Source organism: Polypterus senegalus, chromosome 3 (assembly GCF_016835505.1).
Source record: "Polypterus senegalus isolate Bchr_013 chromosome 3, ASM1683550v1, whole genome shotgun sequence".
NCBI classification, from domain to species: domain Eukaryota; kingdom Metazoa; phylum Chordata; class Cladistia; order Polypteriformes; family Polypteridae; genus Polypterus; species Polypterus senegalus.
Window position 1 is genome coordinate 172908214 of NC_053156.1, and position 17347 is coordinate 172925560.

Genomic DNA, 17347 nt, shown 5'->3' on the forward strand with positions numbered 1-17347 from the left:
AAATACTGAACATCTCTTACAGGTACGCCAAGTCAATGAGAGAGACGTACAGCAGGCTTTGACCACAGGCGCGTCTTCAAAAAACAAACCCAATGAAAAACGGTATTTATGTACTGCGATGTTGTATATCTGCCACAAGAGGGCAGCAAGATGGCAATTTTGTCTTTTGTCGTTTATCATGATCATTTACCATTACTCTCGTTTCTTTTTAGTTTCTGTCTTTTTATGTTCATACTAGCAGAATACCCGCGCTTCGCAGCGGAGAAGTAGTGTGTTAAAGAAGTTATGAAAAAGAAAAGCAAACATTTTAAAAATAACGTAAGATGATTGTTAATGTAATTGTTTTGTCATTGATATGAGTGTTGTTGTCATATCTATCTATTTATATATATATATATATATATATATATATATATATATATATATATATATATATATATATATATAAAAATAGCTGCGATTGGCAGCGAGAAGTAAAAAGAAAAGGAAACATTTTAATAATAACGTAACATGATTGACAATGTAATTGTTTTGTCATTGTCATGAGTGTTGCTGGCATATATATATATATATATATATATATATATATATATATATATATATAAATATATATATATATATATATATATATATACACATATATATATATATATACATATAAACATATATATATATATATACACATATATATACAGTTATATATATATACATATACACACACACATATATACATACTGTATATACAACATATACATATCTACATATATATATCTACATATATATATTAGGGGTGGGACTCGATTAAAAAAATTAATCCAATTAATTAGAGGCTGTGTAAGAATTAATCTTGATTAATCGTATGTAATCGCACACGTAAATTTGCCCCAAATCGCAAATGTTTTTTTTTTTTATTTAAAACGGTTTTAGTGGGCGACAGAATCAAATAATAGACATGGACATGAATATTGTAAACTGAAGCTGTTTTAATTTCTGAAAAAAGCTTTTAAACTGCATTTGAATTCAAAACAGAAACAAAAATATCATCCCTGGTTAAAATTGGGCAGACTTAAAAATAAAGTGGTAGTTTAAGTACTTTAAGTACATTTTCAGAATAGTATTGTCTTTAAATAATAATAACCAAAATTTCACCATAAAGTGCAGTTTTTCTTCTTAAAAAAATAAGTCAGAAACATAAAAGGTAATTTGACCAGCTTACTCTTTAAACTCTGAGTAACATTAGCCAAAATTATTTTGTACATTAGGCTAAAACAGTGTGATCATTGAACATTTTGTAATTAGATGTATTTAGAATTACTAACGGTCACGGAAGTCCAATGATCCCCAGTAAGAGCCACAAAGTCCGCTTTCTGTAATGCATCTAATTTTGCTTGCTTTTCAGTGTGCACAAAACCATGCTTTTATCAAGGCTTCCATCGGGTAGTCGAAATGATCAGTCGTAGGAACGCGCATCAGTGTAATGGATGTACCAGGAAATCATGCATTGACAAAAGTTCCCGTTTGCTTGGAATTGAAAGTGTGATTAAATGCGTTATTTTTTAACGCGTTATGGAGTACATGCATCGAAGCTTCTCAACTGTGCTTGTGCTAAGAAAGGGAAAATTTTAAAAATAACGTAACATGATTCTGCGTTAACCTAATATTTTTTCATACGTCCCAAACCAAGGAGATGGGAAGGTAAAATGAATCGGGTAGCGCGCATACATACTCAGTGCATCCCTCTCGGGAATCGAACCTCGAATGTCGGCGTTAGAGGGGAAGACTCTACAATTGCGCCACCGCTTGTCTATGCTAAAGTATGTATTGTAGATCGGGTTATAGATATACATTTATATATATATACCCGTGTATCGCAGTGGAGAAGTAGAAGTTATGAAAAAGAAAAGGGAACATTTTAAAAATAACGTAACATGATTGTCAATATACAGTAATTGTTTTGTGAGTGTTATTGAATGTTGCTGTCATCAAGGATTTGATTATCATTATTTCTTTCAATCAGGCTCGTATTTGTACGATGTGTTCAAGTTACATTCCGTGTTTGTCAATCGTTGTAAAGATAAGAGGTTTCATTCATCGATTAGTTCCTTACTGCATCAATAAACAGCTCGTCTTCCTTTTTATCTGTGATGTGACAAACTGCATGCACGGGTTTTTTTTTTTTACGCTGTCTTCCTTTAGCGGGACATTGACTTTTTCCACCGTGTGCTTTGTTTCCACAGTAGCTGCATTTATGAATATGCTTATCAGACGCTTCATATTTTTTGCTGCCTTTTCAATTGTGTAATTCGGTTTTTGTTCAGCGCTCTTTGGAACTGTTGCTTTTATCTGTGCACTGCGCCAGTTCACGTGAGCCGCTCGTGTACTTGCATCGAAGGTTCCCAGCTGTGCTGGTGCCATCTCGTGCTATGTCCATGGCTGTATTTAATGTTACCTTAGTCCTGGCACTTAAAACTTTCTCTCGCAGTTTCGCTGAGTTTGTGTCAAACACCACCCTGACCATCTCATCTTCCTCTCCATAAGCACAGTCCTTCACCCGTGAATATTTACCCGTGGCAGTTTGCTATTGGATTGCCGCTGACGGATGGCCTTATATGGGCAGGCACTAAATTACAAACGCCAGCGGCAGCCTGTCTTTGAACTTAATTTAAAGTGTAGGTTTACATCGTGCTTTGTTTCCGAAGTAGCAGAACTCGCTTCTTATTGTTTCGCTGCCTTCTCAATTATATAATGCATGTTTTCTTGAGCGCTTTTTGAGGTCTTCCTGGTTTTCTATGTACTGCGTGATTACGTGGAGGCGTGATGATGTCACACGAAACTCCGCCCCCACGGCGTTGAAGCTCATCTCCATTACAGTAAATGGAGAAAAACTGCTTCCAGTTATGACCATTACGCGTAGAATTTCGATATAAAACCTGCTTAACTTTTGTAAGGAAGCTGTAAGGAATCAACCTGCCAAATTTCAGCCTTCCACCCACACGGGAAGTTGTGATGAGTGAGTGAGTGAGTGAGTGAGTGAGTGAGTGAGTGAGTGAGGGCTTTGCCTTTTATTAGTATAGATAACACCTTTCATAGATGGCAATATTTTATGCTACTTAATGTAGGTCTAGTCATTCTTTTTCTTTCATATAGTGTCTTTTATATTGGACACTTTTATGGCGCTCTGAAAACCTTCAATATTTCATTTGTTCATATAGCTCCTTTCACACTGGGTCCTATTATATAGCGCTTAATCACTGTTCCAACATTCTTCATTAGTTTCTTCTTTTCAGTATATTACCTGTTAGTGTGAATTGTAATGTATGGCACTTGTATCACATGCAGTTATTCTTAGTTAGAAAGAGACATATTTGTTTTGACCAAAGTGCATCTTCTAAAAATAATTTTTATGTACTGGAACATGTACTTGTGATGTACATGTACTTATGTACTTGTTACCAAAAGAGGGCAACAAGACGTCAACTTTACCTTTTGTTATTTATCATCTCATTTTCATATTGGACACTATTAAATACCTCTTAACGACGGTTAAAATTTCTTTCCTTTATCTTTTATACTGGATGCTATTTTATAGCACTAAATGACCTTTCTACCATTCTTATTTACTTTCGTTCTTTTTCATATTGTGCCCTTTCAAAGTGGACATTAAGGTATAGCAGTTGTAGCACACAATGATATGCTGAGTATCTGATCTTTTTTTACCATAGGTACATCTTTTACAGGATTTATGAACTGCATCTTTGTATTTCAGCCACAAGAGCGACAATATGTGAACTTTGCCTTCTTTTATTGGTCATCATCATTCCCCATTACTGTCATTTCTTTCTTTTTGAATTTTTTACTTTCATATGGCACCTTTCATACAGGACAGGCTGTGTTGTTGATGAGGCAGTTCCCGGTTCAGATATGCCACTTAAGAGCATTGAATATTCACTGCCCACCTCAGTTATTTTTTCGCTCCCACTTTCGCTGTCAGTTGTAGTAGATAATGTGTCGTAAGGTCCTGGCTGATCCATTCCTTCGTCTGTCTCCTCAAGCTCGTCTCCAAACCTTTTAATAGAATGTCCAATATGCCACTGGGTTGTCGCCCGTATAATATTTCAAAAGGTGAGAAAACCATGGAGGCTTGGGGGACTTCCCAATAGGCAAATAACACAAGGGGAAGCAACTGGTCCCAGTTCCTTCTGTCCTCCCTGACCACTTTGCATAGCATTTGTTTTAGGGTCTGGTTAAACCTTTCTATAACACCTTTGCTTTGAGGATGGTATACCAAGTTTTTTTAAATGCTTCATCTGGAGTAACTTAGCCATTTCCCTGATTGTCTTCATGGTAAAAGGCATCCCTTGGTCTGTTAGGACATCTTTAAGGATGACGACTCTCACAAAGACCCCTACAAATGCCTGTGTGACTGTTTTTGTTGCAGCTGTATGCAGAGGGACAGCTTCAGGATATCGGGTAGCATAATCAACAAGGATTAAAATATATTTTTGTCCTCTATTCGAGGGCTCTTGGGGTCCTACTAGGTCAACCCTGATTCACTCAAAGGGAATATGAATAAGGGGAATGGGGACTAGCATAGCTCGGTCCATTTTAGGAATCTGACTCAATTGACTATCCGGACAGGAAGTGCAAAAGTGTCAAACCCCCTCATTAATCCCCAAATCAGAGCTTAATGTGCTCTAGAGTCTTTTCAGTTCCCAAATGGGCTCATAGAAGATGGCTGTGTGCTAGTTCACGGACTTGCCACCAGTAAGACTGCGGCACTAACAACAATGATCGTACCTCCCCCTCACACTTGACTGCTGAACAGAGAAGACTGTAATTTAGGGCAAAGTGTGGGTCCTGTGGAATAGGATGCTGAGTGTGTTGGAAATTAACCAGAACAACTACATTTTTCACAAACTTAATGGAATCATCATTCCATTGCTCCTCTTTTAAAGAAGTCAGAGTTTACCTGAATTGAAATTGTAATGTAGTGAGAGGATCAGAGTCAACCTCAATCAATATGGTCTCATCCTGAGACTTGTCTTGCGATGTTCCAGGAGTTACCACATCACACTGAATGGCCACATGACTCCTCAAGGCCGGCTGTGGACACGGCATGGAGGCAGCTTGTGATGAAATATTCTCATCTGTTACTAGGCCCAAAACTTTCTTAGGAGTTTTTTGTGTAAAACCACTTTTAATGTCAGACAAGTCTCGCTACAGTATCACCGGATATGGAGGATTCCAGAGGACTGCTACTGTCAGTGTTTTTAGTGAGCCCTCATATTTCTTGAAACCTGTATCATCAGATTTCATGGTGGATACAGGTCAAAATGGTCTTACAATCCAACCACAGTTGCTGTAACACAAAACGGCAAGCAAAAATGGAAATGCTACTGGTGGAATCTATTAAAGCTGTCACCTTATGCACATTAACTAGTACCACTACTGTGCAGGGAAGAGAAAGAGGGTTAGCAAGTGCATAAAACCCTTTTCCTTTCATCCAGCTACATTCCATGGGCTCACTGAGTTAAGGGCAGCGGGGGTATGGTGTACCAAACGTCCCTGCATTTGAAACAGCATGGGGGTTTGTGTGCTTGTACTTTGGCTTCCACATGGTCTCCATGCTGCGGCGAGCGGGCTATTCATTCAGAACACGTCCTGTCCTGGTTTGGCATTTAGACCATTCTACCTTCTTAGATAGCTGCCCAGTGATGTTCTGTGGTAAAGATGGAAGCCTCTATATTTTTAATAGACTGCCGCTGGACCAGCTGGGCAAGGTAATCGGGAAGGGCATTTATTAGGAGATGAAAAGAGATTTGCTCAAGGACTTGTCGCAAGTCATTTATGACTGGCCGTAGCCAGTGTTCTGCCTTGTTTCACAAATCAAAGTCCTGTGATCGTGTTGGCTTCTCTGGGTCAAATCACCATTCATGACAAATCCTTGCCTGCTGGTCTGGGGAAACGCCATACCTTTTGAGGACCTCAGTCTTCAGAGCATCATAATTGGCGACTGTCTCCTCCGAGAGGTCATAGTAAGTCTTCCATGCTTCCCCCTTTAGGAACGGTGCTATTAGGTTAGCCCATTCCACACACTTCCAGTGATTCCTGTTGGCTGTACATTCAAACATTAAAAAATAAGATTCAATATTGTCGTTACTCTGGAGGGACAGAGCCCACAACATGTTGGACAGTGACACGTGCTTGTGCTCACACCTCAGATTCTTCATGCTGCATTCATTATTAACCCACACCTGGAGTTTCAGGGTCAGGAGCTTTGAGGCCATATTAACCAGAATTGTGTTGAGGTCCTGCTCCTGGCTCATCTTCGGAGAAATTCCTGCTGAATATGCCAACTATGGAAATAAAGAGCAGAAGAAACAGAATGAAGTTTGTGGTAGCCAGCCCGTATACTTGGCAACATGTAGGTTGAGTGAAAAAAACGGTCTTTAGAGACTGGAGTCCAAAGCAGAACAGATCAATAGTGTTGAAAATGGTGGTTATAGGAGAACTGGTGGAACTGGAACCGGAAGTAATGTCAGGAAGGTGGAACTGGAAGTGACGTCCTTAGAGTCAGGCAGGATCTCCTTCAGCTGATCTGCAGAGGAAAGAGAGGAAGGTTCATTGTACACTGCCGCTCCCTGACATGTAATTACAACCATTTGAGCCCCTTAGATACCTCCCATGCACATGTGTATGAATATATACATGTACTATATATATATATACAGTGGAACCTCAGTTCCCAACCATAATTCGTTCCAAAACTCTGGTCGTAAACCAATTTCCCCCATAGGACTGTATGTAAATACAATTAATCCGTTCCAGACCATATGAACTGTATGTAAATATATTTTTTAAACATTTCTAAGCACAAATATAGTTAATTACACCATAGAATGCACAGCATAATAGTAAACTAAATGTAAAAACATTGAATAACACTGAGAAAACCTTGAACAACAGAGAAAACTAACATTACAAGAGTTCGCGCTATAGCGCTACAAACCGCTCGCTAAAATTTTTAGTTTTAAACACAGGGAAAAAATGAACATTTGAACAAATCCGTAACTTAATAAACAACCAAGAAAAGTAACATCGCAACAATTCACGCTATGAACCGAAAAATGAACATGTGAAAAATCCGTAATACAAAAACTAACCATAAACCACCAAGAAAACTAACCTTGCGTGAGTCGAGTTCTGGCATGAAGTGAGGAGGAACTGGGTGGAGAGGAAGTTACAGTGCTTAGAAGCCATGGTTAGCTGCAAAAGCACACAAGAGCATAAAGAGTTCACAGGTAAAGCACGCATGTCTGACTGAGAACAAAGAACAGGGAGAGGCTCAACACGTGCTTAAATACAGCAATCGGCACAAAATCTCAATGGAAGTTCTAGAAACACCCATTTTAGAATCATCAAGAGTTCATTTCTGAATGACACAGGACCTGATGCACTAAAAGTGCCTGTGATCAGACCATCATCACTATACTATTAAGAACACGATAGTGTTCTTAATTAATTGTCAGCGAGTTAAAAGAGTGGATGGATGATAACTACTTGTCTCTGATTATGGAAAAATTGAAAAATCAGAAATGTTACTTATTGGTGAAATGATGCACACCCCAATAATGTTATGTCAGTTTTAAACAGTTTTGAATATGGCCAGGCTAAGCATTAGTTTTAGTAAATATGCTCAGAACCTTGGCAATATCTTTGACACCAGTATGTCTTTTAAAACCTGTCCAAAACTATCCAAAACCTGTTTTTAAAAATCTTGGAATATTAAGACAGTTTCCAAATATGCAGGATAATGAGAAATGATTTCATGCATTTATTTCTGGTAGGATTGACTACTACAATGCATTATTCATTGGCTGTTCAAATCATTCTGTTCTTATATTTGCTCGCAGTTAAGCTTAGGGTTCATTTCAAAATTCTTCTTCTGTATAAAGGCTTAAATGGCTTATACTGTATGTGCCCTGATTATTTATTTGAACCTATCATTATTTACAAACCAGAGCACACATTAAGATCTCAAGATTCCAGTCTAATAAATGTCTAAGCTAAGGATTAATAAAATAACAATGAGAGATTGATGTTTTTGTTACAGGATCCAGAAGATGTGAAATCATCTGCCTGCTAATAGAGAGATGTCCTTTCAGCTCCAACTTTTAAATCCAAGCTGAAGACTCCCTACTTTATTCTAGCATACCCTGACTAGAGCTGCTGATTGGCATTACTGTAGCTTTGTTTGTTAGTCATTAGTACAAACATATAATTAATACAATATTTCCAATAAACTGCTACTAACCCTCCTCTGTTCTGTTTCTGTTCTTGGTATTATAACACTCCATCTGGACTATACTGGACGATGCTGCTATAATTCACAACCCTTTAGGTGATGTGTTCTATTCGGATCGCACGTCAACCTTAAACTGCTCTCAGGCCACTTCCTGTATCAGAAAGACTAAAAAGGAGAATATTTCAGTATAAAAAAGGCCTGGTGAGACAAACAAAGCAGTGAACAAAAATGTAATATAAAAATGATATACAAGTCACAATAAAATGACTGATAACAATCTGATATGTAACCCCACATTCCCAATGCACACAGTATACAAATGACAAGTAGAAAAAAATACTAGAGAATAAAACTAAAGGGCATCCACAAAGTCTGTCACTTCTTACGCGGAGTGGTAATCTTTTCAGTCTCCAGACACACTGTCTTCAACGTAAAAAGACTTAACAGAGCTCACCCAATCAATCGATCCACCCAACTGTCCGGTTCATTTCTTGCAGTAAATGATCAACATATGGCCACGCTGAGTAATACTTCAAGGGTTATTGAGTATGAGTTGAAGTAACTCCGCAACATCTGCAGTATATCTGTTTATGATAAAAAAAAATATTACTCCTTGATGTAAGAATTAGGGAAACTAACTAAATTTAAATTTATACTCAAAAAGTCTGAATTAGTGTAAGCCGCCCTAATTTGATGTACAGTATTCATATATTCATTCATTCATTTGAGGTAGAAGTACATAACAGACGAGAATAGTTGCTTTAAACACTTGAAATATTAAAATGTGTGATTTGATTTAAACATTTAAAGTCTAAATATTCTTAATTGTAATAGAATTGTGTCACTTTTCAGCCCCTGATAGTGGTCCATAGAGAACCAGATGCATAGTAAAGGATCAAAAACAACATATTCATAATCACTGTTACTGAGATACATCACATGCTTATGTTTGAAATTTGTCATTTTTAACCTTCTGGGAGTGGCTCTTACAGGATCAGGACTACCAATAAAGAATCAAATATCAAAAATATTAACATATTTACAACCAGCAATCTCAATACGTCATTAAACAACACTCTACAGGCCTATATTACTGATCCCCATTTTTTCGATGTTTTGTGAAATTGTGAAGTAACTCTTTGTAGCTCTGTGGTCACTTGATGTGGGATGCACAATTTCAAATCCTTCTGTTCATTTTGCTGTAGACACCTATTGCTTTACTCTTTATCATAAGAGCGTAATTACCTGCACAAATTATGGTCCAAAAATGAGGGTTTTTTCGGGTCTACGATGAACCCCAACCAGCCCAATGTCTTCCATAACTAGACATCAACACGAGTAGAACATTATAACATATGTGGGCATTTTGCTCTTATTGGAGAGTCATTAGTTGCCAGACAAAATAATTCTTATGAACAAAATGCTAAGTTTAATATGAAAAAAACACATCTGATAGCAAAAACATAAATTCTCCTTCCTTCTGTGCAGGATCTACATCCATCCATCCATCCATTATCCAACCCGCTATATCCTAACATAGGGTCAAGGGGTCTGCTGGAGCAAATCCCAGCCAACACAGGGCGCCAGGCAGAAAACAAACCCTGGGCAGGGCGCCATCACACCACAGGGCACACACAAATGGGACAATTTAGGATCGCCAATCCACCTAACCTGCATGTCCTTGCACTGTGGGAGGAAACCCACGCAGACACAGGGAGAACATGCAAACTCCACACAGGGAGGACCCGGGAAGCGAACCCGGGTCTCCTGTGAGGCAGCGGCACTACCCACTGCGCCACTGCAGGATCTACGTGCATGATATTAATGGAAAAGAACACAAAGAAAAAACAGAGCATATCGTTAAGAGAAAACACAGAGAGTAAAAAAATAACACTTTAAACCTGAATACTATTGAACACCCCTCACTCCAACACTGTATTTTGTATATGACATACCATAAAGCGAATAACAAGTTTAATATATCTGTTTGTATTTTAAGATGAGCAGATATATCATTATAAAACCTACGAAGGCCACACTGTACAATTTATCAAGTATAACCTCCTGACAGGAAAAATGAATGAAATTCAACAGAAGCTTCCCTGACAGTCTGGCCCCCCTCCAGTTTGCCTACCATTGCAACAGGTCCACTGAGGATGCCATCTCCATAACACTTCACACCACCCTGTCTCATCTGTTATGCCAGGCTGCTGTTTGTGGACTACAGCTCTACATTTAACACCCTTATTCCATCTCAGCTCATCGCTATACTCCTGGATCTGGAGCTTAGCTCTTCACTGTGCAACTGGGTACTGGACTTCCTCACCAGCAGACCTCAGCATGTGCATATTGGTGGAAAAACCTCCTCTATCATCACCATCAACACTGGCAGGCAGCGTAGGGCAGCGTGCTGAACCCCCTGCTTTACTCTCTCTACACCCAAGACTGCGTAGCTAAGTACAGCTCTAACACCATCCTCAAGTTTGCTGGTGATACCACTGTAACTTCAACGTTAGCAAAACTTAGGAGATGATTGTGGATTTCAGGACAACAACCTCACCCTCAGCGTTAGCAAAACTAAGGAGATGATTTTTCATTTCCGCAGAGCACAGAGCACAGCCCCATCTATATCGGAGGTGAGGCTGTGGAGCAGATCAGCAGCTTTAGGTTCCTATGAGTGACCCTCACTGATGACCTTAAATAGTCAAGTCACACTAGGGCAGTAGTCAAGAAAGCACAACAATGCCTCTACTTCCTCAGAAGACTAAGGCCTGAATGTCCCCCACAAACCTGTGCAGATTCTACAGATGTACTATGGAATCCATCCTGGTACAGCAACTGCTCAGTTCAGGACTGCAGAGCAGAGACTGCAGCGTGTGGTGAATACAGCACAACAGATCACGGGCACACAGCTCCCTGCAATCCATGACATCCACACTACACGCTGTCTCAGGAAAGTGAACCGCATCAGACGGGACCCTAGCCACCCTGCACTGTCACTTTTTACCCTCCACCCATCGGGGACGTGACTAAAGTCCATTCGGATATGCACCTCCAGGGTCAGGAACAGTTTCTACCCAACTGTAATCAGTAACCTTGTGTCACCTCCTGTCACCTCCAATGCTACCTGTACATATACGTACTTCTGCCACTGTCTCTATTTATTCCTAGGATTCTGGTTTTATTTATTTACTTATTTATATTCATTTATTTATTGTGTGTTTGTTTATGTGTATGTTCACTGTCTGCGGGGGCACATGCTAGCAAGCATTTCATTGTACATGGTACTTTTGTACACATGACAGTAAAGAATTGAATTGAATTAAATTGAAGAGGGCTTTGGGGTGTGACCTCCTTGGATCACTCATCATTTTTTGTCACTTTAATGTTTTAATCAATAGTTGAACATCTACAATCTATTTTATACTGACCCAAACTCACATTCACAGTTACAGAGAGTGAGAATAGGTGCCACCAAACTCAGTTGTGCACCATCTGACATCACTTGGTGTCATGTTAACTTTCACTAGTAGTGACTCCAAGTTTGACAACCACTGGTCTAACTCTTGTTGTGTGATTCATAAAATTATTTTAATATTTAACATGAAAAGGAAATTTATTAACCACTAGGAAAAACTTGATTGTATGTCCACAGTACTGCTTGCAGTGAGAAGGACCCGAAACTCAATCACAAGGCAGAAGTAACCTGAACAACCAGTTCTTGACTCACATTACATGAAAGCTGGTAAGTGACAATATGGAGAAAAAGGGAAAGGACCATTTGAACAGTCTGTTCCAATGTGTATGTGGCAAAGTCTGTGGAAAATAAAGACTATAGAGTAGCTACTCCCAGCAGATGAGCTTAATAATTTCTATGTGTGCTTCGATGTGAATGCTGCTAATGTCAGCTCGTAGTCCAACACATCTGTTGTGGCAGAACTGGTCAGAAGGAAACAGCACTAACGTTGTTGAAAAGCGACGTAAGAAGAGCTTTCAGGAAAGTAAACACCAGGAAGACAATAGACCCAGTCAGTATTCCATGTTTTTAATATCTGTGTTGATCAGCTTGCACTAGTATTTATGGAAATATTTAATTTCTACTTAGATAGATAGATAGATAGATAGATAGATAGATAGATACTTTATTAATCCCAAGGGGAAATTCACATACTTAACCCTTTCTGTCCTGCCAACATGCTTTAAAAGATCCGCCATTGTCTCTGTACATAAGAAATCAAGTCCAACCTGTCTGAATGACTATCATCCCGTTGCACTAACACCTATAGCAATTAAATGTTTTGAGAGGCCAGTCAAGAATTACTTATGCCTTTCTCTGCCAAAAAAACTGGATCCATTAGAGTCTGCAAGTAGATCCACAGAGGATGCCATCACATTGGTCCTTCATACAGAACTGACCCACCTGGATAGCAAGAAAGGAAATTATGTGTGAACACTATTTATAAACTATAACTCTGCATTTAACACAATAAACCCCTCTAAGCTCATAAACAACTTTGGGGACCTGCATCTGAACATGTCACTGTGTAGGTTTTTAACTTCCTGACAGACAGTAGTCAGTTAGTTTGAGACGGTGGCCATACTTCCTCATTCCTCAACACAGTGGCTCCACAGGGCTGTGTTCTGTGCCCTCTGCTATACTGCCTCTAAATGAATGCACGTGACTCTGACGTCATTGTCAGGTCTGCAGATGACATAGCTGTGGTGGGCCTGATCTCTAACAGTAATGAGCAAGTTTTGCCTGGATGAAGTAGAGCGTCTATCACACTAGCACCAGGACATCAGTCCACACTTGAATGTCAGTGAGACAAAGGAGCTGACTGTGGACTACAGAGACACTATCGACCACTCCGTGTTTCCATTTTTCTCAGTTCCCTTGGCAGGGCAGACGTGCACTTCTCACAACTCTTTCTGCAAATGCTGGAGCAAAAATGAAATGTTTCCCTTCAATACTTAAGTATTGATACCCCCCTGTTAAGTCAGCGGCACCAAAATGAGAAGACCCACAGTCATTGTGTAAGCCATGGCAGTTGAAATTTGTAGTGATCTTGTCCACATAAAAAGGGTTTCATGGCATCAATATTTACTGAAAGATATTACCATTTTGGTAATACAGTGGCGTAATGCTAGCTCTGCTGCCTCTCAGTAAGGAGACCAGGGTTTGCGTCCTGGACACCCCACCCCCCGTTGGAGTTTGCATGTTCACCCCATATCTGTGTGTTTTTTCCCTCACTGTCCAAAGACATGCAGGTTAGGTGGGTTGGCAGCTCTAAATTGGCCGTAGCGTGTGTGTGTGTGTGTGTGTGTGTGTGTGTGGTCTGGTGCCCTCTCCAAGAGTTGATCTTTGCCTTGTGCCCTATGCTAGCTGGGATAGGCTCTAAAATCCCCCACAACCCTCATCTGGACTGAGCAGGTTAGAACATGACATATTACCATTTTCACTAACAAAAATATACTAATTTATAAAATGTATGGAAGTGAAACATTTCTGACATATTTGACAGTATGTGCTGCAAACAGTTATTTACTACATGAGAGCACAAAGTCACAAGCTATTTGTCCTAACCTAGAAGTCACAATATTTGCTGTATTTGAAATTTGTAATAAAAAAATACTTTGCAAATAATGAAAATACAAATTGTAACAAATATAATAAGAGTGAAATACAGCAGTGCATCATATAAAGTAATTATCGTTCAATACAACAACAACAACAACATTTATTTATATAGCACATTTTCATACAAAAAGTAGCTCAAAGTGCTTTACATAATGAAGAATAGAAAAATAAAAGACAGTAAGAAAAAGAAGTCAACATTAATTAACATACAGTAGAATAAGAGTAAGGTCCAATGGCCAGGATGGACAGAAAAAACAAAAAAAAAACTCCAGACGGCTGGAGAAAAAAATAAAATCTGTAGGGATTCCAGACCATGAGACCGCCCAGTCCCCTCTGTGTGGAAGCCGGCTCGGACACAGACAGGCAGACACGTTGTAATCACCCCACACACATTTATTATACAAAGTCATATTTTCAAAAGTGCTCCACAGTCCCAAAAAGTCCCCAGAGTCCAGGCCACAAGCACAATGCCTTACTTCTTCAGGCCGCCTCCTTGCCTGCCCCAGAGACCTCGTCCTCTGCACTCCCGACTGCAGCCATCGTACGAAGGGAGGCGGCCCCCTTTATAGCCACCCGGATGTGCTCCAGGTGCTTCCCGGCAATCTCCCACCGATACACCCCAGTGTGGCAAAAATGCCGGCTGTGTACCCGGAAGCACTCCGGGTGTCCCCAGTCTTCTTCCCCCCAGCACTTCCGGGTATGGCGGAAGTGCTGAGGTCCAGGGCTCCAAAGGTATAGGGGTGTCCCCTGGTGGTGACCACGGGCCCCTACAAAGGTACCAGGGTGGTCGCCCCCACATCGTCTGGGGAAGGCGCAAGCCCTCCTCCAGTCCTCCTGGGTGTGCCGGCCGGGTCGCCACCCCAGCCATCTCTGACAACTGAAAATGAGCTATGCTGAGGACTGTAAAATGGATGAACACAAAAGCTGTAATGTACAAGGAATGATCTCACTGTTCAACTCTTCTTTCGATTCATCTGGTCACAAGTTTTCATCTACCTCACTCTATATTTTCTTTAGCTATGCATTGTGGGTAGAATCTTCTTGAACATCGCAGCCATCCCCTACTGGACTCAGCTGTAATGTAATTACTGGCATCGACTAGAGAAACTTGGATGTGTGGTTGGCAGTCATATACTTTCCACCTCCAAGCTGAAGGGATGGCAAATATGGAGGGAGGGGTTCCATCTTTATCTGTTATTGGGTTAGTGAACCTAAATTCCCAACATATATTGGTGCAGTGGAAAGTGTCATTGTTCCACACAACTACATAACACCTCAGGTTTAACCTACCAGGCCTTCTTCATGTTCGGGAATAAGATTCCTTCAGAGGATGTCCAAAACGTTTCGGAGATGTTGTCTGTTATATACAGACCAATGAAAGGACTATGTTGTGGCCGGGTGCAGGAATGACACAAACTGGGTTGTCCCATTTAATTGAATGCAGTCCAACAAGAAAAACATGCCTCTTTGCATCAGTACAAACAGCCGTCTTAGACAAGACAACAGAAGTGTTCAGTTCTTTGCCGCAGAAATAAAGATCAATTACTGGAGCTCTGTCTGGCGGGTCGCACTGATGGCTAAAGACGTCTCCTCTCATGCAGCTCGGCTTCTTATATCGTGTAGGCCGGAAGGGATGGGGCTCAGTGCCCTCACTGCGGGGTTTCTCAGAGCAGCGGGGACAGAAGGACAAGAGAATATCAGTGAGCGTGCAAGTTATCAAATATGTCGATTGAGGCCGTGAGAGGATCCTCCAATGCAACTGTGGCACTGTGCACCCACTCCATTTTCAGACGTAATGGCACACAGGGTGCTGCTGCCCCCACACTGCCCTGGAACATCAACTGTGGCTCTTTCACCTATGATGTTGTGTCCTGGTATTCAAGATTTTGACAAATTAAACCCAGCTTCATTAACGAACACAACAATATGATACCTTTTATCCATCCATCCATTATCCAACCCGCTATATGCGCCGTGGAAATTTCTAGGGGCGCCGCGAAAACTTTTGTAAAATATTTCAAATTGCTAGTGTTTTTGAACTTTTGGTTGATTAAAAAGATAATGTTTAAAAAGATATATTTTATGTTAACAGATAACGGTTAATCAGATTGTTGAATAAACGAATGTATTTATTTTGAATGCAAGTTCACATTTTCGCTGTTCACCATTCATCATCATATCAACACCAGCAGTGTCAAAAACGCATCTCGTGGGACTTAAAAAGTCTCGTTGTTAGAAGATCTCGCTCACTGTACGGATACGGAAATGAAGTCTAAGAAACGCGAGAGACTTTAAATGGTTGACAAGGAAATGCGCGTCTGTCTTTCGAAAATGGATCCTCGCATCAATCTCATATGTGCTGAAAAACAATGTCAACGTTCACATTAATTAAATTGTAAGATTTATCCTTTGATTCCTTTATTAATAAAATGTCTTTCAAACTTGTAAAATTAACTGTTTTTATTGGCGATTGTCCATAGATTGTGTCGTCACGACTTTATTCATGGGCAGTCCCTCAGGTGCGCCGCGAACCTGAAAAAGGTTGCCTTTCAGTGCGCAATATCCTAACTACAGGGTCACGGGGGTCTGCTGGAGCCAATCCCAACCAACACAGGGCGCAAGGCAGGAAACAAACCCCGGGCAAGGCACACACACACACCAAGCACGATACCTTTTATTTCCTTCCAAATCCATTTTTCTTCTTCTTCTTCCTCTTTTCCTATTTCTGTGTGGGGTCAATGTGTTTGATCGACCTTCTCCATACAGCTTGGTCCTGCACCTCCTCCTCAGTCAGACTCTTTTCCAGCAAATCTCCTTAAAATGTACAATAAACATGACTGAACTGACAAGTTCTTTACTGTTCAATACCAATGTGTTTATCACAATAACCAGTGCCTAAGCAATCTATTAGTGAAATGGGAAAAAAAAAAAAAACACTGTAAATGAACATTTTAATGTAAAAAAAACCCAAATGTACCTCTGCATACCGGTAGCTGAGCTCCTGCACTGTGAGCTGGTGCTTCTTTAGCAGACGAGAGACCTCTTGAGGTGATGGTTAGAAAAATACAATTGTCTGCTAGAATTTCTCTTTGAATCTCTCGTAGTGGAACAACATTCATTATTTGCACTTATTTTGCACAATTTATAGGGGAAATGTGTAAAATCTATTAAATATCACCTACCAGAGTATTTCAGAACAAAATTAGAGTAAACAATGCAATACAAAAAATAAAAATAATTTGTTGTCCTTCCTAGATGTCTTAACTATGGATGAAACAGCGCCCAGTCCTACGTTTGGCAGCTCTCTTTGGCCAGCTTCTTCCATAGTAAGATCGTGATTTATGCCGTGGCCCGCCATTGTGGCTCCTGTTTCATCAGGCACACGTCTCCATCTGGGTGCCTCT

At 40.1% G+C, this 17347-nt stretch overlaps 1 long non-coding RNA gene across 2 annotated transcripts; it reads right to left on the bottom strand.

The window, feature by feature from the left end:
- Positions 1-6386: 6386 nt before the first annotated feature.
- Positions 6387-16939, bottom strand: LOC120525689. Of its 2 annotated transcripts, XR_005632996.1 has the most exons (5): positions 16921-16939; positions 16615-16757; positions 8760-8889; positions 8315-8470; positions 6387-6598 (listed from the first exon to the last, which is right to left on the bottom strand). It is a non-coding gene; the product is annotated as an uncharacterized LOC120525689 (long non-coding RNA). The 2 variants fall into 2 exon arrangements; XR_005632995.1 differs by lacking the exon at positions 8315-8470.
- Positions 16940-17347: the final 408 nt, after the last annotated feature.